Here is a 17,821-nt window from a genome sequence, read left to right on the forward strand (position 1 = left end):
GTTGAGTCAAATTCATGTTGGTCGCTTCAATGACACTGTCCAACCATCTCGTCCTCTGTCATCCTCTTCTTTTCTTGCCTTCACATTTGGTCTCTAGTTCCTCTGACCCTTCAAAATCCAGCTTCTACTTCTGGGAGTTCTTAGTCCACATACTGCTGAAGCCTACCTTGTAGAATTCTGAGCATAACCTTGCTAGCGCATGAAATGAGTGCAATTGTACGGTAGTTGGAGCATTCTTTGGCACTGCACTTCTTTGGGATTGGGATGTAGACTGATCTTTTCCAGTCCTCTGGCCACTGCTGAGTTTTCCAAACTTGCTGTAATATTGAGTGTAGCACCTTAGCAGCATCATTTTTAAAGATTTTAAATAGTTCAACTGGAATGCCTTCGCCTCAACTGTCCTTGGTGTTAGCCATGCTTTCTAAAGCCCACTTGACTTCACACTCCAGTATATCTGACTCAAGGTCAGCAACCACAGTATCTGAGTTGTCCGGATCATCCAGATCTTTCTGGTATAATTCCTCTGTGTATTCTTGCCATCTCTTCTTGATGTCTTCTGCTTCTGTGAGGTCCCTCCCATTTTTGTCCTTTATCATGTTCATCTTTGCACAAAATGTTCTTTTAATATTACCAATTTTCTTCAACAGATCTCTGGTTTTTCCCTTTCTATTATTTTCCTCTATATCTTTGCACTGTTCATTTACGAAGGCCCTCTTGTCTCTCCTTGCTATTCTTTGGAAGCCCGCATTCAATTTTTTGTAACTTTCCCTATCTCCCTTGCATTTTGTCTCCCTTCTCTTCTCTGCTATTTGTAAGGCCTTGTTGTGCAGCCACTTTGCTTTCTTGCATTTCCTTTTCTTTGGGATGGTTTTTGTTGCTGCCTCTTGTACAATGTTACGAGCCTCCATCCATAGTTCTTCAGCACTCTGTCCACCAAATCTAGTTCCTTAAATCTGTCCCTCACTTCCACTGTGTATTCATAAGGGATTTGGTTTAGATTATACGTACCTGAGGAGCCCAGTGTTTTTTCCTACTCTCTTCAGTTTAAGCTTGAATTTTGCTATGAGAAGCTGATGATCAGAGCCACAATCAGCTCCAGGTCTTGTTTTTGCTGACTGTATAGAGCTTCTCCATCTTTGGCTGCAGAGAATATAATCAATCTGATTTCGGTATTGCCCATCTGGTGATTTCCATGTGTAGAGCCGCCTCTTGTGTTGCTGGAAAAGAGTGTTTGTGATGACCAGCTTGTTCTCTTGACAGGCCTTTGCCCTGCTTCATTTTGAACTCCAAAGCCAAACTTACCTGTTGTTCCTTTTATCTCTTGACTCCCTACTTTAGCATTCCAGTCCCTATAATGAGAAGAACATCTTTCTTTGGTGAGTCAGTTCTAGAAGGTGTTGTAAGTCTTCATAGAATTGGTCAATCATCTCGATTGAATTCACCCATTCCCAGCCATTTTCGTTCACTGATGCCCAAGATGTCAATATTTATTCTTGCCATCTCCTGTTTGACCACATTCAGCTTACCAAGGTTCAAAGAGCTTACATTCCAAGTTCCTATGCAGTATTTTTCTTTGCAGCATCGGACTTTCCTTTTGCTTCCAGGCACATTCGCAGCTGAGTGTCCTTTCGGCTTTGGCCCAACCACTTCATTAGCTCTGGAGTTACTTGTATTTGTCTTTCACTCTTCCTCATAGCATGTTGGACCTCATCTTCCAGCATCATATCTTTTAGCCTTTTGTTTCTATCCATGGAGTTTTCTTGGCAAAGATACTGGAGTGGCTTGCCAGTTCCTGCTCCAGGTGGATCGTGTTTAGGCAGAACTCTCCACTATGACCTGTCCATTTTGGGTGTCCCTGCACAGCATAGCCCATAGCTTCTCTGAATTACTCAAGCCCCTTCACCATGACAAGGTAACAATCCATGAAGGGGAGCTCCTTAATTATAATATGATAATAGATTATTGCTCCACATGCACCTTTTTGGATAGCTCTCAGTTTTGCACAACCAGCTTGCCAACAAAGCTCAGTTCATTTAGCTCCTGAGGACTAGTTATCAAACAGAAGCAAACAACATAGGGAAACAATTCTGGCAGATAATCAGACATCTTTTGCTTCTCAGTACAGATTCATTTCTAAGTATCAGTGGTTCTAACTGTGAAGGTATCTTATATGAAGAGGAGGATAGTGGCATGGGTGCTCCCTTTTCAGAGGGCTCATCTCACTTAGCCCCGGGGGCCCCTGGATTCTGGACCATGAGCTCCCCAGTAGACTTTGAGGAGGCAGATCTGGCAGATGGCATGTCTGGGGAACCTGAACTGCCAGACCCTTGGCACCTCAAGGAGCGAACCTCGATGGAAGCCTTAGAGGGAAACACTCATGCAAGAAGCCCAGAGCCCAATTCTAATTGTACTTCTGAGTAAATCCTGTTGTGAAAGGGAAAATAAGATTAATCAGAGGAAATGAGCTTCAATAGGAGGGGAAAAGCTGACTAGGGGTTGAGTCATCACTAGTTCTGACTGGATCTTGGTCAGCACCAGAGCCTCCCAGCGATCAAGATGGCAGCTCTCCTTGAGTTTAAAATGCTGACTTGCCTCCTGGGGGACCTTTTCCTGCTTCTTCATCCAAGGAAACCTCGTTCACAAGTGGACACACTGAAGCCAACATTATTGAAGAATAAATGAGGAATACAACTGGAAAGATTTAAGACATTGCAGTCCATTATGAGCAAGAGAAATGGCTTGTTGGCTTTCTCAGCTCTGGAAATCATCCCATCTCTTGAACTATAATCACAGCGAATTCTCTCTCGTGGCTTGGCAGGGAGAAGAAATGGGATGAGCAAACTTAGTAAGACTGGAACAGGTTCAGCAGGTCAGGGTTGCTTCATCCAAGATCATGTTCCTGTTGCCGAATCGGGAAACTCAAATTAATTGTTGTCCTCTTTTTGGTTAAAAACAAAAGCCTAGTTTTTATTATTGCAAGTTGACTGGGCAGACACAGAAATAATTTGCATGTGGAAGGATGATTTTTTTTTCACCTTCTTGCTTTCTTTGGCCATCAGACATAAAAACTAGCCAGAAGCCAGTCGGGATTTTTGCTCCGGAGTAAGGAACTTCACTTAAACCATGAAGGTGAAGTGCAGATAATTAAAAATGTGCCGTTTGTGTGCCTGGTTCTTGATAATCTCCAAAATTAGGCATGTGACCTGTACTTTGTTAATTAGCTTCAATTTGGCTCTGCAATGCAAGCAATTTAAGATATGCCAGACTAGGAATATGACCACTGTGGTTAGTGGGGCTTATTCCCATTGGATTAGAGCTGAACAGGCAGGGACGGTCTTCTTTACATTGCCATGAGATTAAGCAGATGGTAAAATGAGAAGCAGCATTGACTTAGTAGATGCAGAACTGTCAGTGACTGTTGCCCTGAATCAGATGCTTGGACACATCCAGGAGTGCAGCATCGGAGGGTGTACTTCCAGAGTTGCTACAACAATAAGAGCATTAACCCTGCAAGAGGAAATAATTGGAATCAGAGGGACTGACCAGATGGAGACAAGCTGTTTGCTTGTTCTGTTTCCTTTTATCTCAAGACATGTCAAAAACCAACCAACCAACCAACCAACCAACCAACCAACCAACCAACCAACCAACCAACCAACCAACCAACCAACCAACCAACCAACCAACCAACCAACCAACCAACCAACCAACCAACCAACCAACCAACCAACCAACCAACCAACCAACCAACCAACCAACCAGTTTTTTCTATTAATTCTTGATCTGTGCTGGTCCTTTGGGCCAGCTCACTATGCCCTACGTTGCTTCCTGTAGATTTGGGAAGTAGTTACTTTGGTTTTAGTTTGAACCTTACAGGAGGTATTCAAGTACAGTCTCTTACTGATCTGTGGTGTAAGACTTTCCCCATTTTGCTGCTCTGTCTGAGGAGCCTGTGGTGGCCTAGACTGTGCTTCTGGGTCCACCCCACCACCCAGCGGGATGACAATGACCCATAATGTCCTTCTACTTCTGTTCACATTTCTCAAGACAAAAGGGTCACTGGGGGACTAACCTAGTATTTTCAAACAACTTGCTCAAAAAAATCCCACACTTTTCTAAACCCATTTCCTTTCAAAATATGGATTTTAAATGCTTGTTGAGATGAGTGACACCTGAGAGGAAAATTGAATTTCAAAGTTCAGAGAAGTACAACTAAGTTCTGACGTATGTGTTATTCATGCCAGTTCTTGATTTCTTCAAGTCTTTCTTTCTGGGTCTGGAAAAACTTGTGACCACCACCATCACCGCAGCCACTACCCTTCATTTGAATAATTTATACAAGTTGCATGCCTTGTAACAAGATTTTTAATCAAAGGAGTGTATGCAAAGACAGAACAAGATTTGCCTACTGATGCACACTTTCAAAGAGAGGAAGAGAGAGAAAGGGGATGTTTTCAGCAAAGACACCAGAATAGATTGAGGTGTTGTAGGTATATTTCAGGGGAGAAAATATGTGTTCACTGGATCCAAGCTGAAAGCAGCCACCTACAAGTCTCAGTCTGCTCACAGGAGCCCGTAAGATTCAAAGCAGACAAAACATAAATTTCGAAGCAAATAAACAAAAAATAATTTCAAAGCACAGAGCTTGATTTATTGGAAAGATCTACTCAGGGGAAAAGCCCTTTTGCTAGTTCAGACCAGTTGCCTTGTAGATGACTTCCAAACACGCGGTTGATTCAGGCCAAAGGAATACCTGGAGGAGGCCTTTAAATTATTGAATGACAGAACAGGTATTTAGCCCACATTCCATCATCCTTTTTACAACACAGAGGCAGCTTTCTCACAGGGGTCCAAGATATTGCTGCCTCCATTGACCATGCATCATCTCCATGCAGCTGCCACCTTTCTCTCCACTTGGAAGAAAAGTTAGAAGCTTAAATGGGATGTAGCCCAAAAGTTGTGGTTGTCTATTAGCTTAAACCTCTCTCTGTCTTTTTTTTACAGAGTCGCTGATCCTAGTAGCAAGGTTGCTGATAGTTTGAAACACATATGCTTCTCTTTGGGGGAATCTACAAAAAAAATCTGCACATTCTACATAATGCACCCCGCTGGCTCTCTGTAAAAGAACAAGACGCAGAGATTTTGATTTGCAAGTTCATAATGCAAGATAAATTAAAGGGAGACAGTACAGAAACACTTTAAACAATTATCAGTTGAAAAGTATGTTTTCCTCTCTAAATGGTGCACATCTTTGATTTACTTTCATGTGATGCTGAAGCTGTGTTTTCTCAGAGAAACAAAAAAAAAATGCAGGAAAATGAACAAGACTGTCACAGTGTGGGATTGAGCGGTGTGGGTGGAAGGGGGGGGGTGTCCACTGCTGCTTTTGTGTGTGTGAAAGAGAGAGTGGCTTTCATCATCCAGAAATGACAAGATGACAAAAGATCATGGAAACACAGAATCATAGAATCATGAAGCAGGAAGGGGCCTATAAGGCCATGGAGTCCACACACACACCCCTGGTCAAGGCAGGAACGCATATCAAAGGATAGATCCTCCTGAATGTGTTGCAAAGGTTATCAGAGGACACCAATCAACACAGGAACTGGTTCTTTAACCCCTCGTTTTGCACTGCACAGAAGTGTGTGAGGTGGAGTTTGGCCCCAAAGTTCTAAATTTATAGCATAATTACAGCAGAGTAATTACAGTTTGGTGAGTTTGGTGCAGGGCCATTAGCAATTATATGTCAAGCATGGGCAGGTCCTTTCAATCAGAGAAAAAGCATCTCCATGCTGACTAACAGGTGGTGGGTTATTGGTATCAGTTGTCAGACCAAAACGCCCTTGGTAGAGAAAAATAAAAGAGCCTCTCCATTGATAGAAAATAATAATCTGAGAACGGCAGAGCTAGAAGGGACCCTCGGCATCATCAGGTCCGGCCACTGTCCAGGAGGCCCAGTGGGGGAATCGAGCTCCCAACCTCTGGCTCTGAAGCTGGAGATCTGGACCACTGAGCTATCCCCCCAGATGTCTCTGAGTGTGTTTCTTCTTGTCCGACCTTGTTTCATTGGTAGCAAGGAAAAGACTCCACAGCATGTCTCTTGCCTATTTTCAGATTTTAATTCTATTTGAAAGATTGATAGATTACGACAGATTAAACTGATAAGCAAATAAATTAGGTATCAAACGAGCCACATCAGAAGCAGCAGGACGATCCTCTATTAAAAGCTTAAGCAAACATAATTGTTTTTTTTTTTTTACCAGGAGCTTAAAAGAAAGTACAGGCTGTGATTGTTAAACAAATTTGCCAGGATTTTTGGAACAAAAAGGGGTGAGTAGCGATTGGAAGGGCCAAGTTGCCCAACCGTGGCATGTTCGCCATAATGTGTGGGAATTCGTTGTGTCTGAAGCTCACAGGCCGCTTTCCATGTGGATGTTTGTCAAGGCTTTTACGCTCTGTGCTAAGAGGCCTGGCTGTCCTTCATCTTTTGGGGGACGGGGGGGGGTGGATAGAAGACTCCTGGCGGTTGGCTTTCAGGGCTGCGAGGTACCAGAACACCTGATGAAGCCACAAGGACTTCTACACTTCTCTGGATCTCCTGGGGGAACAGGGAGATGAAGATATGGGGATGGAGAAGGACTGTGTTTTTTCTTGTGAGGATTCGTCCTTTGCTGGAACCAGGTTTCAGTGGCTCATTGTAAAACATATGAGGAGGGGAGATGCTCGCGTAACCCCTGCACAGTGGAGCAAGTTGACCTGACTCTCTGGTAGGACTCTGTTTGGGCTTGTTCCAGGGGCAGAATCTGACAGTACATCAGTTTCACTGGGACGTTCATTTCTGCCCATCAACGGCAAACTACACACAATATTCTATGTATTGTAGAGAAAAAGGGAAAAACCAGAAAGAAATGGCAAAATGTAGATAAACCAAAGACTGGTCCGGATGGTGTATTTCTGCCAGAGGTTGGAAGTTTGATTCCCCACTGGGCCTCCTTGACAGGGGCCCTTCCAGCTCAGCAGATCTAAGATGATGATGATGATGATGATGATGATGATGATGATGATGATGATGATGATGATGATGATTCCCACATTGGAATAAAAGCACTCTAATGAAACAAGCCTAGCAACTTTCTGAGATTCTCCAGTGAAAGAATTGAAACGCTGCGTTTCCCAACTCCGCACGGTCTCCTCTATGTAAGAGAACTCTGGCAGATGTCTCTTGTGCATTGGAGTCCTTGCAGTAAAAGTGGAGAACGGAGGCTGCTTCTGGTGGTTGGCTCCTTCTCTCCCAGAAAGCCCTGAGCCATCCTTTAATAATCTGCAATTAATCTTCTTGTACATGGAACAAAAAAAACCAAAATGAGAAGCAGCTGACCAACTTTCTTGAAGAGGAGAAGCCGACTGACAACATGACAGCTTGACAAATGGATGGCCTTCTTTCATCTGGGATGAAGTGCCTCTGTGTGGGTTCTGCTTGAAAAATAGGCCACAGAAAATCCTGAGCTTCTGCCCCTGCAATGGACGTCTACGTTATTCCTGTTTGTCAAACACAGTGGGCATTTAACCCCATTAAGACCGTTGTGGATTTCAAAAAAAAAGTCTTTGTTGGGAGAGGTCTTACATCTGTGGGGTCATGCTCACATTGGCAGCGGCCCCAAGTAAATACTAGTCAATTTTGGTCATAGATACACAAAAAATTAGAACATATAACAAATCCACAAGTTCAACTAGGAACTAGTTACTAGGTCTACCACTGGTCCCGTGAAACTAGTTTCCTGCTAAGAATGCTAAGATTTACATAAATATCTCGTCACATTTCTGCTTTATAGCACAGCCTCAAGAAGTAGCAAAGCTCTGGGGAGACACGTTAAATCTCTCCTTAAATGTGCAAATGTCATCATTTTATTTCAACCTGGCTGGTTTCTATTATTTATGTACGGCAGTATGCAAATAAAAGGCTGGATGTCCCAGATCCTCTGTGTAAAATCTATGATGTGCTTAATTTTAGTTCTAAAATTTATTTTAGTTCCCTATATTCTGTTCAAAGTTACACAGTTCTCACCATCAGATGGAATGCAAGTTGGTACAAGCTTTTATTCCCTCCCCCTCCTAAAAACACATTTTTAAATGTGATGAGTACACAAATCTTTAAATCTAGCCATCTGAAATTTGTCTGATTTCTTAACCTCTTTTAGGTTATATCCTGTCACCCAATTTCCTGTGCATCCGCGCAAAAACAAAACGGGTAATGCTGTGCTGGTTTTCCAAGTCAATGGGAAGCAGAACCATTCACAAGGATTCGGGATTCACAAATCTACTGCCTCCACCTTTGAAATCCCTTTAGCCAAGAAGGATCAGTTTGGGACAGGGCAAAACTTTTGTCTCATGGCCCATTTCTTGGGGCAAAATGTTATATTTTGGAAGACGAAATCACATTCCGAAATGTGTATGTGGTTCAGGTGGATCTTTCAGACCAAGCCATTGTACCTGCAGAGGAAAGCTAGGCTTACAAGAAAGCAAGCTGACTCACCAACAGGAGAAAATTCCTTTCTTCTGTTGATGATTTCTTTGAAACACATCATTTGGCTCTCAAATAAGAATAAGCCACCTTTGAATGGCAGAGCTGGAAGGGACCCTATGGATCATTGATTCCAATGCCTCTCAAGGAAGCACAGTGGAGGAATTAAACTCCCACCCTCTGGCTCCACAGTCAGAGCCCTAAGCAGCTGCACTATCCACCACCATCCTCCTCTTCTTGTAGCAGAACTGTGTCTGGGGACCTCTAGATCAGTGGTCCCCAATCTTTGACCTCCAGATGTTCTTGGACTTCAACTCCCAGAAATCCTGGCCAGCAGAGGTGGTGGTGAAGGCTTCTGGGAGTTGTAGTCCAAGAACATCTGGAGGCCCAAGGTTGGGGACCACTGCTCTAGATCATCAAGTCCAGCCCAAGGAGGCCCAGTGGGGGAATCAAACTCCCAATTTCTGGCTCTGCAGCCAGAGACCTCGAGCTCTGAGCTACCCAGAAGCTCTTCACTCCCTCCTTTATGCTGCAGGGACCGACTTCTCCCTCTAAAGAGCCCTTTGTGACCTCCCCTAACCAGGGCATCAGTGCCATCTGAGCAAATCTGATGAACCAGGAAGGACCCAGGTTGAACCAACCATGTCTGGCAGACCTTGCTCCAGACACCCTCTCCCCATCCTTGAGCTCTACGAGCTGAAGAGGGCCCCTCCTGAGAAGACGAAAGACTTCCAAAGTTACATCAACCCGACCATCTCTCCTTGAACTGTTCCTTTCCAGCCCTCAAGAACTATTGTTTCACAGTAGAAAGGACGGCAGGAGTTTCATTTTTCCTCTCCCCTTTACATCACTTTTTCCCCTTTTGTTTTATGTCCGCTTATAACCCCAAGAACAGGCTCTTCCCTGTTCTTCTTGTTTGCTTGTTTTTTCAATCCTATGGAAGCATCTCAAGGTGTCTTTTTGGGTGGACAGCCAGATCAAAATGCTTTTAAGGAACAGGCAGAGAATCACATTTGTCCTGGAAAGGCAGGATGGTTGGGACATGATCCTGATTTTCCTGGAGGCGTGCCTTTGAAACCCTTGGTGGAGTGGCTTGAGAGAGAAGTTGGAATGCCATGAAAGCCCAAGACTCAAAGGAAAGGCTCAATGCAGCAGCAAAATTTGTGTTTTTTACTCATGCGGGACACAGGGCTCCAATGACCTCTCTACAATTAGCAGAAGAGTTTTTAGGATTTCCTAGAAATGTAACTTGATAAGAGAAAGCATAAACGCAGAGATGGTCTTGGTAGGTGTTTTGAGGATGTCAAGGAAAAACATGGGACAATTCAGGGAACAGCACAGAACAAGGGAACAGGGGCAGGGATTACAATGGACCTCCAAGGTCCCTTCCATGTCAAAAAGAGGAATCCATATGCTTTTTGGGGTGGGGCAAGGTCATAAACCTGAAGAATTTCCCAATGGATGGGAACAAGCTAAGCTTTTTGGCTTCAATATTCACCTGTAATTCATCTTCGGTTGGAGGAGAACTGAGTAGGCGAAAAGTCATTAGAAAACATCTGCTGCATGGCCACTTCTTGTTCCAGAAAGAAGTGCAATTCAATCGCTCAGTCTGTCTCATAGTACATATGGATGTACAAGCGTAGCACTTCCGCCATGCTGTGGTTTTCGTGACTGTTGCCACAGCTTCACATTGCACACGCAGAGCTGAGCGACAGGCCTCTAGCCTTTACGTGGTGTCAGGGTGGTTTTGGTGGGAGCCCTAGCCCTACTGCACTCTCCAAGCCTCCTGGCCATTTCCCCCCCCCCCAAAAAAAAAGTGCCGCACGAATCCCTGCCAATTTTTGACAACAGTTCCCCACTACAGACCCACGCAAAACATCTTCCTGGGAGGATGGCATGGATCACCGAGAACATTGAGGGCCGTCAGCAGCAGGCAGCCTCTAAACAGGGGTGCTAATGCATCTCCTTGCTATGCGCAGGCTCACAGGCCCATCCTGGTGGTGACAGAGAGCACAGGCAAGCTTCTGAGAACACGCGTTGCGCCATCGTTAGCTCCTTCTTGTTCATTACAGAGTTGGGGGAGGAGAATTATAATAATTGCTTTCCCTTAACATGATGATTTATTTACGATACACCTAAGGAAGGCACCCCATGCCCAGAGGCCGTGGGTACATATTTTAATTATAGTTCTGCTCTTATATGATAAATGTGCACAACAAAAGATGAAAGGGCAGCTATCCATCAGGCTGGCACCCCAGTTCTGAAAGCATGGAGGGGTTACAGAACAGCTTGTCCCGGGTGAGCCTCAGAGGCACCTGGTGGAAAGGCTGTCGAGTCAACCAAGATTCTTCCCACTGAGGTGCACGAGGACCCCACTCGGGTGCATCCTGGACGTTTCCACCCCAGGAGTGTTGTTGTCACCTTAACACTCTGCAGTGAGGGTGGGAGGGGTTGTTGCAAGGGGCACAGGTCGCAGCAACAGGAAAGGCACGGCTGTGGGGAGCTGCCCCTACCCCCCCAAAGTTGATCTCTGGGGAATGACAGGTGGCGAGTGCGCTTCAAGCAGCGAATAGATACATATAGAAACACGTGTCGATTAATTATTGACTATCTATTGCAATTAATTTATCTCTCTAGTGTTCAGGCCCCATGCACAACGCAGATACTGGATCAAGCCCCTATTTGAAACCCAGGTGGTCATCATGGTCCTCACTGAGTCGGTGCACCAGCCAGATCCGTTGTTTACATGGGGGGCTGTTCCCTGCATGTTTCCGGGGAGGGGTGCAATTCTACATTCCCCCACACATAGAGGGTTTGGTGTGCAGCTTGGGCGACGAAGAGGCCTCAAAGAAGCCCCAACTCAGTCCTGAGTAGACCTCTCCTCCAGAAACTCTGACCACCAAGTGATTGGGGTCTGCCACAGATGGAAATGAAGCTTTCTGGCCTCAAGGCTTAAGGGCACAGCTGGTTTCGAAAAGCAAAACCAAACAGCCTAAAGGAATGACATAGGGAGAGAGAGAGAGAGAGAGAGAGAGACCACTTCTCTTTGCAAACCAGAAAGAGGTGTGCAACAGAAGCACACAAGAAGTGTGTCCCCCCCCCTCCTTAAGATTGTTTGCCAGCAATATGGCTAGCTGCTGCCACCTTCCTGGTGGACTTCCTTCTTCGCTTTAGCAACCACGTACCTTGCTCTACAGCCCCACTGTTGGGTCTTATTGTGTCCACAGGCAACTTGGAGATGGAACAGCCACAGCTGGCAGATGTGCTGAAAGCATTCTTCTTCACGTAGCCAAGACTTCTGCCTCTCCAGAGTCTCTGATCTGCAGCACGTAAGGAACAAACAATGACCACAACATGTTCCTTTTGCTGCGCATTTCAGTGCTGTGCCGGACCCTTTGCCGTGCCTTCGAGCCCAGCTCCCAAACGCAGTCAGATGCTCGGAGTCAGGAGTCAGTGCTTAGCTTGCAACTTGTGAGCTCGAGGCACAGACCTGTCAGACAATTACCAGGCTTGGCTCAAGCATCCCCTCCCCCAAGCTGTATTACCCCAGAAAATGAGCAGAACATCAAAATTGAACGTTGAGGGACATCTCGTTCTGATTCCGGTTTTGAGTTTGTTTGGTTTCTTAACAGAGGAATATCCATGGGCCAAAGCCATTCCCCTCTCCCCAAAGAACCTTCAGGGAGATGGAGGAACAATTGTGGACATGCCAGGGGATCATTCCATAGTGCATTAAATTCACAGCCACCGAATCGTCTTCTTCAGTGGAACAGACCCAGTGACTGGTGGCTGCCTTTAAATGCACAATTTCCCCACCAACCTATAAAAGTCAAGATCCGACTGTTACCCCTTTTAGCTTTTGTTCCGGCAAAGTGACCCAGATGATTCCGATTCTCCTCTGCTTTTATATGGTGGTGGATGAAGTCATGGGTCGTGGACTTGTCCGGATTTATTGTGGGAGGCAAAGTGGTATTCAGACCTCGCTTCTGGCAATTGAAGCAGGTGAGAATCCCACATTTAAGCTTTTATTGCATTCTAAAACTAATCCCGCTCATCTGGAAACAATTTCACATATTTAAGTGTTTTTTGCAAAGGGATCGGAAGAGATTTACAAGGCAACCACTTACAACTAGATTGTTCCAAACAGGAACAACTTGGGTTTTTAGAAACAAGTTGTGTGGGGGCTTTTTATGTCATGTTTTATGTTGTGCTATGCTGTGTTATGTTATGTTCAAGTAGTACTTAGATAATGTGAATTCTGAATATGTGTTTCTTCACATGTTTCTTCATGCCTCACACAAGGACTTTCTGATGTGTTCTATGCACCGCTTACCCACATGCAACCTTTCCTCTCTCTCTCTCTCTCTCTCTCTCTCTCTCTCTCTCTCTCTCTCTGTGTGTGTGTGTGTGTGTGTGTGTGTGTGAGAGAGAGAGAGAGAGAGAGAGACTGATTTTTTATTTTTTTATTTTTTGCTTCTGTTGTTGGCCAGGTAGCACAAGATACATTTGATGGGATTCTTCACTTTCAGAGCAAGAGGGAGATGTAAATAACTTCTTCACCTCACACACTGCATCTCTGCAACAGCCTGCAAGTCCCGTATCCTTTCCCTCTAGGTAGCAGAGCACATGAATACACGGCAAACACAAGGCAGATGCAGAAAGATCGGCTGATCCTTAAAACATGCCACGGGCTTCTGGGAAATGCAAGCAACAAGACAGTAGCAAGCATATTTCTGATTAATTTGTACAACTTGGACGGGACACACTGCCTGCAGAAAAACCGACCATTCCACAGAAGCATAAATCTAATGGCCTTTCTCTCTGAGGAGTGAAGTACAGACTCATGGTTGGCACAGAAGGGCTGGCAGACCATTTTGAATAAGGGCCCTTTTGAATGGCTTGCCTTAGCAGTTGAGGAGATGAAAAAAAGGAAGGGGATGTTTTCCCACTTCAGTTTCTGCAGCAAGGGAGGCCTGGCCTAGGACTTCTCTCCAACTGCAGCTTCCTCCTTACGGCCCTGATGATTTAACATTAGAGCAGTGGTTCTTAACCTTTTTGAAAGAAACGCCCCCTTGAGCCATTGAGGAAGTTATCATCGCCCCCCCCCTCCCCGCAGTGATGATATCTTTTATTTATTTATTTATTTATTTATTTATTTATTTATTTATTTATTTATTTATTTATTTATTTATTTATTTATTTATTTATTTATTTATTTATTTATTTATTTATTTATTTAAGACACTTAAATCCAATGACCCCTGAAAACAAAATTAAATTCCAAGAAAATGAAATGCCCCCCAAAAAGTAACATTTAATGATTTAGTTGCAAGTGAATTTTAAGATGCAAGATGAAATATAAAAAGGGCATAAAAACAAATGCAGGAACTAAAAATTTCAAGACAAAAAGTCTGAAACTAAATTAAAATTGTAGGAAAATATATATTCATGCACACTGTAAAAAGGCTGCAGCCATCTTCACAGGTTTGGCTTGCTCCAGCGCCCCCCTACCGCCCCCTTCTGCTCCAGCGCCCCCATGCCGCCCCTTTTCGTTCTACCGCCCCCCTAAAAAATGAAATCGCCCCCTGGGGGGCATTATCGCCCACGTTAAGAACCACTGCATTAGAGGACTGCCTCCATTTGAAAACTGTGGAGCAAACTTATTAATTGGAAAAGTGGGCTGAATGTGGGGTTTATATGGCCAGGAGCCTATTAGTTGATCATACTTGGCAGTGTAATTCTGTTGGTGTGAATTTCAGTGGCCAATGACTGCCATAAAGAAGTCCACCCTGGTTTTTTTCATCATCCCACGGCAGTCATGTGACTTGGTGTATTGTGCTGATGTAAATGCATAATAGGATTCTTGCCTATATTAGATAACTCACTAGAACCAGGTGGAGAATTTCTGTCATTTTTGTTGCTGCAATCTGTGCAACATTTACTGTATTATCTAGCAAAGCAACGAAGGCAGAGGTCTCTGATGGCAGGGAAGAGTGAGGTTTTGGTCTGAACTTTACACTTTATAACCAAGCCACTGAATTCTGTTCCCAAAATAGGTTCAGCACTTTGGAAGTTGGACAATGTATATGTTCTTTATTTGTTGGCCTCATTTCTAGGCTGCCTTTCTCCTGGTGAAGGGACCAAAGGTGGCTCACAATGATTAAGACAAGACGGGCTAAATACACAGTAAATTATGAAGTTAAGAACAAATTTGAATAATAATTTAAAAGGTTATCCAAGCATTCAAAATGTGGGGAACATGCTTTAAAAAGACCATAGACCCAGCATCCAGGGTGGACCCAAGCTTCATTATTAAAAGAGGAGGTGGATATTCAAAGGTTGGCAGAAGGGCAAAAGGCAGGGAGCGAAGCTGACCTTTTAACGGCAAGCATTCACAGCCTGAGATGAGCCACAGCAAAGGTGTGACCTCAATAAACCTGGCTATGATGGCAACGGGACCAGGAGAAGGGCTTCTTCTGAAGCTCCTTGGTGTTTGTCCACTGGTCATCTTCTCTGTCAGAAACTCCTTTATGGGCCGTTCGATGGAATCTCCAAAGCTGAAAACAAAGTTTAAAATTTATGAATATTGAATTTGAAATCATTAGATTTGAGGTTAATGGAGTCAAAATCAAGCAGAATAAAGAAACTGGGAGGGTCTGTGTGAGTTCATTTATTTATTTATTTATTTATTTATTTATTTATTTATTTATTTATTTATTTATTTATTTATTTATTTATTTATTGCGTTTATATGCCGCCGATCTAGACATAGTCTACTTTTAATTGGAATATTGCTCTGTTTTCTATATATCAGCACTCCTTAGACTCAGAATCACAGCATGGAAAAGTTACTTTCATTCTTTTTGGCTTCCATCCTCCAGAAGACCTTAAATCGATACCCCTCTGGCCAATTCTGGTCTGGGGACTCCGGTCCAGATAAATTCTCTTTACTTGGTCCAGCAAAGAAACCTGCTGTTTTGTGCATCGTGCTGTGATGAATGTGGCCAATTCAGGCATCCCAGACAGTGTAGACAATGTTCCCTTGAGATCAGCGGGATGAAGATCTTTCACAGTGGCCTGGACGTTTTTGAAGCTAGAAGAATATTTGGCATTTGTTGATGCTTGACTAGCCCTAAATTGAATTCTCATGACTTGGCTTCTAACTGGCAATCAAGCTGATTGGATCATGTGTGTCCTTGCTGTGGCAAGGAGACCTCAAAGATGGAAAGATGCCCTGCACGTACCCGTTGGCAGGGTGAAACAACTTTCATCTGCATGGCACAGGCCTGAAGTGAGCTTAGAAGTCTTTGGGGACATTTAAAACATTAGAGGGTCTTGTGACGTTTTAAGAACTAAGTCTTTTTCAGTTTTCAGGACTTTGGCATACTTCTTTAGAACATGGCCAATTCCTTCTCTGGACCCACGGTCGACTTCTTGTATTCACACGCTTCCCTCGCCCATCCGTGTTTACCTCCTACAGGCGCCTCACTTTCCCCCTTTCCTGCTCATTTTTATTTGCCATTTAAAAGGGACAGGAAAGAAAGAGGAAAAGCTACAGCAGCAGACGACGACAGCGTGTGTGCATGCCCGGTGCCTTCCTACCCCATCCTGCAGCTCAAGCTCTCAGCCTCCTCTCTTCTCCATTCATATCCTAAGCATTGTCTGGTTTTGCTTTTCTTTGGCTCAGAAACAAGAGCCAGAATCCTGTTGATCATTTATACACGGCGGTGAATGGCCACTAATGGTCACACCTAGCGTGGAAATAGGTACCTACTTAGGAAGAGGACAGAGTCCTTCCTTAGTCAGGGGCCATTCACCACAGTGGGTTTAGCTACAGAATTTTCATTTGGGTCAATCGTAGTAATGCAGATTAGAAGAAGGAAGGGAGAAAAGAAATCATTTCAGAGAATTTCTTGAAGATACTGATGGAACCAGAGTGTATAGAAGAAGGTATAGAAATGAACTTTCAATCCGGCTGAGGAATAATAACTCATCAAAGCTAGATAATTGCCATGCTCCATTACTCCAGCAAAAGGGAAGCAGTGAGGTGATGCCAGTTACATAATGAGGATGCCATTAAACCTTTCAGCCCTGGAACACTGGTGCTTCTTGTCCTGTTTTAGCAATGATGATGTCAAGCCATCTCTTATCACCTTGCCAACAGACGGAAGGCTTGTTTTCTGGCAATCCAGAGTAGATTCAGTCAAAGCTTTTATCGTACCATCGCCCTGCTTGCATTTGTGACATTTTCCAGGGGCTTCAGAGATTATCCTAAACCGGAGTTGCCTCTTGTTCTCCCATGGCATTGTCTACCTTTTCTCTTATGGTGAAAGACCCATTCAGGAGAAGAGAGAGAGCCCAAGATCTCCCACTGAAGGAAGCAAGCAAGCAAGGAAACAAGGAAGCAAGCAAGCAAGCAAGCAAGCAAGCAAGCAAGGAAGGAAGGAAGGAAGCAAGGAAGCAAACAAGCAAGCAAGCAAGCAAGCAAGCAAGCAATGAAGCAAAGAAGGAAGCAAGCAAGGAAAGAAGGAAGCAAGCAAGGAAGCAAGGAAGCAAGCAAGCAGGGAAGGAAGGAAGCAAGGAAGGACGGAAGGAAGCAAGGAAGCAAGGAAACAAGGAAGCAACAAGGAAGCAAGCAAGGAAGGAAGCAAGCAAGCAAGCAGGAAAGTAAACAAGGAAGCAAGCAAGCAAGGAAGGAAGAGAGCAAACAAGCAAGCAAGAAAGGAAGGAAGGAAGGAAGGAAGCAAGCAAGCAAGCAAGGAAGGAAAGAAGGAAGCAAGCAAGGAAACAAGGAAGCAAGCAAGCAATCAGGGAAGCAAGGAAGCAAGGAAGCAAGGAAGCAAGGAAGCAAGGAAGGAAGGAAGGAAGGAAGGAAGGAAGGAAGGAAGGAAGGAAGGAAGGAAGGAAGGAAGGAAGGAAGGAAGGAAGGCATCAGCCCACCACACTCACATGTGCACTGCCACTCCTGCACTGCCATGGAGGGGTAAAGGGTCAGCCAGGCAGCTAAGCCCCCTGGACATAGAAGATGGCAGTGGTGCTAGTGAAGAATAAGCTCCACACACCTGAACCCTAGACTCAAGAAAGGCTACCTTCTCCATCCACCTCCCCACCAGATGGAGCTTCCCCTAAGAGACAGCTGTTCCTGGAGTTCCCCAAAGAGTTACCTCTAGGCTGGTAGAGGGCCCTGGAGCCCAAGTGCTGGGGGAGAGAGCCTTGTCCTTCGGGGCCCTCCTGGGGCAGGGCAGGAGGGTCAGATTTGCAGTTCCTAAATGGCGAGAATAGCATCTGCTCATGTCTGGG

At 44.6% G+C, this 17,821-nt stretch overlaps 1 long non-coding RNA gene across 1 annotated transcript; it reads right to left on the reverse strand.

Moving 5' to 3' along the window:
• Positions 1 to 441: 441 nt before the first annotated feature.
• LOC140702302 (uncharacterized) lies at positions 442 to 13,366 on the reverse strand. The gene is made up of 2 exons (XR_012081420.2): positions 11,707 to 13,366; positions 442 to 3,507 (listed from the first exon to the last, which is right to left on the reverse strand). It is a non-coding gene; the product is annotated as an uncharacterized LOC140702302 (long non-coding RNA).
• Between the last annotated feature and the right edge of the window lie 4,455 nt (positions 13,367 to 17,821).

This window comes from Pogona vitticeps, chromosome 11 (assembly GCF_051106095.1).
Source record: "Pogona vitticeps strain Pit_001003342236 chromosome 11, PviZW2.1, whole genome shotgun sequence".
NCBI lineage: Eukaryota > Metazoa > Chordata > Lepidosauria > Squamata > Agamidae > Pogona > Pogona vitticeps.